Source organism: Otolemur garnettii, unplaced genomic scaffold (assembly GCF_000181295.1).
Source record: "Otolemur garnettii isolate 467f Iridium unplaced genomic scaffold, OtoGar3 scaffold00013, whole genome shotgun sequence".
NCBI classification, from domain to species: domain Eukaryota; kingdom Metazoa; phylum Chordata; class Mammalia; order Primates; family Galagidae; genus Otolemur; species Otolemur garnettii.
Window position 1 is genome coordinate 22,630,626 of NW_003852408.1, and position 9,036 is coordinate 22,639,661.

General features: G+C 38.1%; 1 pseudogene; it reads left to right on the plus strand.

Annotated features, from left to right (window-relative positions):
* The first annotated feature begins 7,323 nt into the window (after positions 1 to 7,323).
* The window catches only part of LOC100952903, a 42,457-nt pseudogene continuing 40,744 nt past the window's right edge, over positions 7,324 to 9,036 (plus strand).

Genomic DNA, 9,036 nt, shown 5'->3' on the forward strand with positions numbered 1-9,036 from the left:
CTAGGTACCAATTTAAATGTTACCTGTTTTAAAAATGTATTTTCCAACTCTTTGTTGCTAACACATAGAAATAGATTGTGCAACAAACTTTAGTGAAGGGATTTTGTATCCAATTGCTTTGTCAAACTCTCCTAATTGATTCCAATATTCTGTCTTCAGATTCTTTGGAATTTTATTTTATGTACAAAAGCATATTGGCTGCACATAATGATTAATTCATACCTTTCTAATTCTTATATATTTTTAAACCTTAAAGTATAGCTGAGATTATTAGTGCAACATTGGGCAGAAGTGAAAGTGGATGTAGCACTTCCTTGTCTTGTCCTGATCGCTAAGGAAAAGCTCCCAACATTTTGCCCTTAGTATACTAAATTTTTATTTTTTTGAGATTCTTTTTATCATATTAATGAATTTCCTTTTCCCATCTCTGTTTTGCCTAGAATTTTCATCATGAATGACGTTAACATTATCAAATCTTCCTGCATCTGGTAAAATGATCATGTTTCACTTCACTTACCTGTTCTATAGAAATTGCAGTACTCATGTATATAATGTGAAACCTGCTTTTCATCCCTCGGATAAACTTCATGTTTCATACTTAGTGCTGGATTCAATTCTTTATTTTTTTTTTGTTTAGGGTTTTTATATCTCTCTTCTTGAAGTATATCGAATTCTAGCATCTTTCTCATTTATATGTCATGTTCTGGTACCAAGATTTTGCAAGCTAATAAATAACTTAGGAGTATTTTCCTCTTCTTACGTTCTCTAGAAGACATTGTGTAGGATTAAAATATTTCTTTCTGAAACATTTGGTAGCATTCTCCACCCCCATTAGGAGTGGAGCAAAATTATTCCAAGTCTGTGGACGTTATCTCTCAGATTTCTTGCACACTTGTCAATTCATTTAAAATGGAGTTTACAAAAAGTTTTATTAAGCATGTTTTGATGGTATGTAGCCAGAACTTTTCATAATCATTAGTGTGCCCTATTGCCACACTGAAGTCTCTGAAATTAGTTTAAAATATGTTTGGGATGATTGTGGGACCTCTAACTACAGCATCAATAGGTAGGTAGATGGAGCTTGTTGGGCAGCAGGGAACAGCTCCCCATTGATTTAGAAGTCGAAGTTGTTCTTGTAGAGCAACTAGCTGAGTGACCACGTTTTTTTTTTTTTTTTTTGGTAAATAGTATATGCTGAGAAAAACAGAAAGTGGTAATTAACTGTCTTTTCAGGTAATTGTTTCTGCAATTAGCTGAGGATCTAATGGAGAGTTTGGAAAAAGAATGATGAAAGGCATTTGAAGACAGCCATATGACATGACACTGCATTTAAAAAGAAGAAACATTATTCACATGTACTTATATAGTGCTTTCTATTATATAGAGAATGTTCCAAGTTCTTTACACATGTACATTCATTCATTTAATGCTTACAATGCTACGAGATAGGATTAGTGAGGTAAGACAGACAGACTAGTTAAGTAGCAGCACTGGACTTTGTAACCAGTAAGCCTGGCTCTAGAAGCTTAGACACTGTTGGTGGGACTGTAAATTAGTACAACCTCTGTGGAAAACAGTATGCAGGTTACTAAAAGAAGTAAAAATAGAACTGCCATTTGATCCAGCAATCTCACTATTAGGTATCCACCTAAAGGAAGCAAAGTCATTTTATCAAAGGACACCTGCACCTGGAGGTTTATTGCAGCACAACTCACAATTACAAAGATATAGAATCAAACTAACTGCCCATTAATGGATGAATGGATTTAAAAAATGTGGTGTACTACATATATATATAGTATATATATATATATATATATACACCATGTAATACTACTCAGCCATGAAGAGAAATTAAGTCTCTTGGATGGAACTGGAGACCATGACCCTAAGTGAAGTATCTCAGGAATGAAAGCAAGTACCACACGTTCTCACTTGTAAGTGAAACACTTGGAAGCCAAATAATGGCTGTATATGGTCATAAAGTGGCATAAGGGACTTTGGAAACTTAGAAGGTGGGAGATTCAGGGGCAGTGAGGTCTAAACAGTTACCTGTCAGGTACAATGTGAACTAAAAGCCCTGACTTCAACAGTATACAATTCAACCACATAACAAAAAACACTTGTACTCACTAAATCTATTTAAAATAAATAATAAATAACAAAGCAGGGGGCAAAAATATTAGAAAAAGAAAATAGAGGGCAGTGCCTGTGGCTCAGTGGGTAGGGTGCTGGCCCTATATACTGAGGGTGGCTGGTTCAAACTGCAACAAAAGAATAGCCAGGCACTGTGGCAGGTGCCTATAGTCCCAGCTACTTGAGAGGCTGAGGCAAGAGAATCGCTTAGCCCAGGAGTTGGAGGTTGCTGTGAGCGGTGACACCATAGCACTCTACCAAGGGTAATAGGGTGGGACTCTGTCTCAAAAAAAAGAAAGAAAAAGAAAGCAGACTTAGAATGAGGTAAATACTCAATTTCTCCAGGGAGTTTCAGGGAAAAAAGCAGCATGTGAAAATTCTAAAAAGATGGTTCTCCCAGGGGACTGGTGGTCATTGGTTTGGTGTATCAGGGAAGTCAAAGGGGAAATTTTTTATTTTATTTTATTTTATTTTTAGCAGTTTTTGGCTGGGGCCAGGTCCGAGCCTACCACCCCCAGAATATGGGACCTGTACCCTACTCCTTAAGCCATAGGTGTCACCCTCAAAGGGGAAGGTTTTAAAGACTTAGTAAAACATTATAAGAAATATATAAGAAAAGATGGTAAAACCACTCTGAGTGCATATTCATAATGATACCTGATTTTAATTTCCTTATGGTAAAATAAAGTAATAGAATTTTTGTATCTTGAAGATTTTCTCTGAGTTTAGCTCAAACTCCTCATCTTATAAAGAGGGAAACAGAGAGTTTATTTGATCAACCTACATGTGTGCAGCTAATTAATAGTAGCACTCCCACTCAAGTATGTCAAACTCAATTTTAAAATATCCCATACCACAAAGTTTTGGGTACAATAATACTAATTATTTTCTCAAATTTTTATGTGACAAAATTATTGTATTTTACCTGGATGCCAAGTTAACTCTAACCTGAATTCAGGGTTTGTAATTTGCCTTCTTCAAAAAGCAATCGTCTGTTTTTGAGAAGGTTGGTTGTATAATTATTTTATTTAATTTATTAAATTAAACAAATGATAGGGTGGCACCTCTGGGTCAAAGGAGTAGGGTGCCAGCCATATACCAGAGGTGGCGGGTTCAAACATGTCCCAGCCAAAAACCAAAAAAAACCAAATATATATATATATATATATGTATATATATATTAAACAAATGATAGAATCACAGACAAAAACAGGTTTACTAATTAGTACATGTATTTTCTAGGCCTCTAAAATGTTTTAGTGTTCTTACTGATGAAGATTAATTAATAATATTTTAATTTTCTTACTAATCATGCAGACAATTCTTCAGAACATGAATGCCAATAATGCAAAAAAGTGAGATGTCAGATCAGAAGTTGACATCTCCTGAAATTCTTGTTTTCTCACATTTTCATTTCTCTTGGAGCTGATTAACTTTATTAAGAACAAAGGCTATTAAAATTAGCTTGTTTATAGCAAAATACAAAAAAAAAAAAAAAAAACCCAAATCTACAATTACTAGTACTGTTCCCTGGATTTTTTATTTTCTCTTGATTCTGTAAAATAATAAGAAACATGAAATGTTTAGTTTATTATCTCTCAAACAAGAAGCAGTACAATTAATCAAAGTATGTGCCTGAACTATTGACACGGTTTTGCCATATTAAGAGGAGTTGTGTTTGCCAGTAGCAAAGCAGCCTAGGGAGCCAGTGGCAATGAAATTGCAAAAGGTGTTTTTCACAGCTTGTTGAGAATTGAATATTTTTCTTGCAAGAAGTGCTCCAAAGCATGAAACAAGTAATGGTAGTTAGCTGGATGACAGAGAGCTTCCAAGACAGTCTTGTGTAGTTTGAGCAGCAGCCAGAAGATTGGCCTGTCTTTATTGACCAATCTTAGCTGCTTAACCATGACTAGCTTCATCATGTCGTTCATAAGGTTGCAGTAGATGCCTGCCACCGACTGACCAGGTTTCATGAAGCAGTTGTGGGTAGTAACTAGTAATGTTGTGACAGCAAACGAAGGCAAGCTTCAAGATGATTTCTCTTCTGACACTCATTTAATTCATGCAGAACCCCTCTATCCAGCTTATTTACCTTGACGATTTATTTCACATGGTCTCATACTGTTGCAATGCTAACATCAAACCTTGTTGCTAATTCACACCTAAGTTGGGATGGATTCACTTCCACTACAACTTTCAACTACTCATTCTCCACCTCGGTCTCATATTGCCCACATGACTCACCTCCAAGATTAAAAATTACCTTACACCTCTCACAAAAATTAATTCATGATGGATAAAAGACTTAAACCCAAGGCATGAAACTATAAGTATTCTAGGGAAAAAAGTCAAAGAAACCCTTATAAATATTGGCCTAGGGAAAGAATTTGTGAAGACCCCTAAAGCAATCATAGCAACAACAAACATTTAAAATGGAACCTGATCAAATTTAAAAGTTTCTGCACAGCTAAGGGCACAAACAGCAGAGTAAATAGACAACCTACAGAATGGGAGAAAATATTTGCATGCTGTATGTCTGATAAAGGGCTGATAACCAAGATCTACAAAGAACCCAAGCAAATCGCCAAGAAAAAAAATCAAATGACACCATTGAAGAGGGAGCATAAGACATTAATATGAATTTTTCAAAAAAAGATAGTCTAATGGACAACAAACACATGAAAAAACATTCGACATCTCTAATCTTCAGGGAAATGCAAATAAAAACCACCATGAGATATCACCTAACTCCAATGAGAACTGATCATATCAAAAAGTCCCAAAGAATAAGTGCTGTGATGTGGATGCAGAGGGAAGGGAAGGTTTATACACTGTCTGTGGGACTGAAAACTACTACATACTCTAGGGAAAATAGAATGGAGATAGCTTAGAGAACTAAAAGTAGAACTACCATTGGATCTAGCAATCTTACTACGAGGTATTTATCTAAAAGGAAATAAAGATAATTTTATAAGAAACACACTTGCACTCAAATATTTATAATAGTGCAATTCAGAATTGCAAAGATGTGAAAACATCCTGAGTGTCCATCAATATATGAATGGATTAATTAATACATGTAGAATATGTATACCATGGAATACTATTCAACTATCTCTGACTCACCAATTTTGGTATTTATGGATAAATGAAATTCTAAATCTTAAAACATATAGCATGTTATTGCGATGTTAACATAGAAGTGCAAATTCTTTAACACATCTCTTCCTGACCCCAGTTTGAATCAGGGTGGGCTTATGACTGCCTCAGCCAACCTGAAATGGCAAAAATGATGATGCTAACTACATGTTTTTTGACTTTTGCAATTAGATCATAAAAGCCACCAAAGCTTCCACCTTTCTCTCTGGAATGCTATCTTGGAACCCAGAGCTTCCTTTTTTTTTTTTTTGTAGAGACAGAGTCTCACTTTTTCGCCCTCAGTAGAGTGCAGCGGAGTCGCTCCAGCAACCTCCAACTCCTGGGCTTAGGCGATTCTTCTGCCTCAGCCTCCCAATAGAGCTTCCTTGTAAGCCCTGAACTCATAACCCTGAAAATGTTACATGAAGGTCTTTGATTTGACTGCCCTTGCTAAGCCCAGTCTTTCATCCATGCTGCTAAGGCTCCAACTCCTCTAGACCAGCATATCTTCCAGTTGAATATAAACTTGTGACAACTCTTGACGCCATGTGGAACAGAAGAATCACACAAGCAAAATTGCCCAAATTACTGATCCACAACATAGTGAGATATAATAAAAATGTTAATTATTTAAGAGCCACTGTGTTTGAAGTGGTTTGTCATGAAGCAATGAATTAGCAATGAATTGGCAACAAGTTGCCAGAACAGATTTGATACCTGGAAATGGGTCACTGCTATAACACAAACCTAAAAAAAAAAAAGTATATTGACAGGCGCAGATGGAACCAGCACGTGGCGCCCCATGATGCCATTGGGCTGCAAAGGCCGCGCTGTGGGGGAGGTCTGTGAGTCAGAGATAGGAGTCTTTCTGTATTGCCCAGACTGGTCTCAAATTAGTGACCTCAAGCAATCCTCCTGGCTTAACCTCCCAAGTCACTGGAATTATAGGCACTAAGAAGTGAAGAAATCCAAGCAGCCCACGGAGAGGCCATGTGTAGGTGTTATAACTAACACTCCCAGCTGAGAACCCTGCTGACAGTCTGTGTCAAGCAGCAGACATGTGAATGAATAAACCTATAGATTATTCTGTCATCCAGGCTGTGGTGGCATCCTTATAGCTCATTGCAACCCCCAACTCCTAGGCTCAAGCAATTCTCTTGCCTCAGCCTCCTGAGGAGCTGTGATTATAGACATGTGCTCCCACACATGACTATTTTTTGTGGAGTTGGAGTCTCCCTATGTTGCCCAGGCTGGTTTTGAACTCCTGGCCTCAACCAGTCCTCCACTTTGGTCTCCCAAAGTGCTAGGAGGCACTGTGCCCAGCCTGTTACCTATACTTCATTTAAGAATGTTGCACTTTGTTCAATTGTACTCTCCTGTAACAGCCATAGAAGTGCTTTGAGCCCTTCATGATCTTCTAGAACCTTGACAGTTTTCTGCACTGAGAGGTAGAATCTATTTCTACTTCCTTGAACTTGAACTGGACTTTCCCTTCCTCGATGAATTGAGTGCTAAAAAAGTGACACCAAGTGATTTCCAAGTGTTGCTAGAAATCGTGAGGAAGGCCAGGCCACATGGAGGGTCCAGTTCAGGATCTTATAGCTGTAGCTAAGATCTCAACTAAGCCAGTATGAACCACCAGACATGTGGATGAACATTCAGACAATTCTAGGTCCCAGCCTGTAGGTGGCCCAACCCTAGGCTGAGTGGAGCAGAAATGAATTATTCTCACCAAGCTCCACCCAAATTGCTTATTATTGTTTTCAGCCACTAAATTTTGGGAGAATGTATTATATAGTCATAACAAGAATTGATTTTGATATCTGCAAGTGGGTGCCATGTAACAGAAACCTAAAAGTATGGCAGCGACTAAAGGTAGATATGACAGAACGAGACAGAAGGCAGAAAGTGAGAGGACCGTGAGGTGACTGGAAGCCTGATGGCCTCCAGGAGGCTGTCATAGGAGGTTTAAAGCAAAGTGAAAAAGTATCATTGGAAATTTAACAAAAGAGGATCCTTGTTAGTTGGAATCATTTTACAAGTCTCAAGATGCCTCAAACTCTGCATTTACACAAAGTTGCCAACCTACTAGAGACAGATGACAACACAGAAGCAAGTGCAATAGTGATACAATCCCCTGAGAATGCCACAGCACCTGTTTCTGACGAGGACTCAGGAGAGGAAGAAGGGGCTATGCTCTTCACTGCACACGCCTGCATATCTTATTTCAAGAAGGCTGTAATGCTGACTCTGACTCAGAGGATCTCTCATATGCATCTGGAGATGACACTCTTAATGATGAAGTTGCGTCTACATCTACTGTGCAGCAATCTCCTCCATCAGAGAAAAAAAAAGTGACAAAAATTGTTCTCAGATGGAAAAAAGCTGACCTAACTGCATAGCCCACAGCAGGTGGAATTACAGAACTACCAAATGATTTCTTCACCAACACGAGAACTCCCACAGAAATTCATGAACTATTTCTTGATGATGAGGTGGTTGAACTCATTGTCATGTACTCCAATTTATATGCTGCAGGTAAGGGTGTAAATCTTGGCTTGACTGGCTTCAAACTCAAATGTTTTCTGGGAATTATTTTTCTCAGTGGTTACATCTCAGTTCCTAGAAGGCGTATGTTCTGGGAACAAAGAACAGATGTGCGTAATGGGCTCGTTAGTGCTGCCATGAGACGCGGAAATTATATTTTCTAATGTGCATGTTGCTGACAATGCAAATTTGGATCCAATAGACAAGTTTACCAAGTTGCGACCTCTTATAAACATACTCAATGAGAGATTTATGAAATTTGTTCCAAAGGAAACATATTTCACCTTTGATGAATGTATGGTTCCTTATTTTGGTTGTTACAGGTGCATACAATTTATCAGAGGAAAGCCCATTCATTTTAGCTGTAGCTTTTAGTGTGCAACACATCTGGGATATATTAGCTGGTTTGAGCCGTATCAGGGTAAAACCCCAAGTACTAAACATGAGGAATGTGGTGTCAGTGCATCACTTGTCCTTCAGTTGAGTGAGGCACTTTCAAAGGCACATCCTGGATGATACCATTTTGTATTTGCTAACTTTTTCACCAGCATTGCACTTCTCGATATGCACTTCTCGATGTCGCAGTGACAAAGCTCCCCTGGAATCAGATGTAGCTCTGAAGAAAAAGGAACAAGGCACATTCAATTGTCCAGTTGATGGCAAAGGCAATTTGGTCTGCAGATGGAATGATAACAGTGTTGTCACTGTTGCTTCATCTGGTGCTGGTATTGATGCCCTGCATCTTGTCGATCATTATTTCCAGAAACTAAAAAAGAAGATCCAAGTTCAACAGCCAAACATGATCAAAGTGTATAACTGTTTCATGAGTTATACACTTTGAGGGGGTGTAGACGGAGCTGATGACAATATTAACAAGTATCGTGCATCAATGTACATAGTTACCATTCAATAAAAAAAAAAACTGAAAAAAAAAAACAAGTATCGAGCATCAATCCGTGGAAATAAATGGTATTCAAGTCCTCTTTTGTTCTGTTTCTAATTGGTCTTACAAAATGCTTGGCAACTGCATAAAACATATGATGAGAAGCCAATGGATTTGCTGGAGTTTCGTCAACATGTGGTATGCCATTATTTGGAGACCCATGGTCTTCCTCCAGACCCTGGCCGGAGAGGAAGACCTTCTAAGAAGCGTTAACATTGACTCACGTTTTGATGGCATGAATCATGTGATAGTCAAATGGGGAAAGCAAAGCC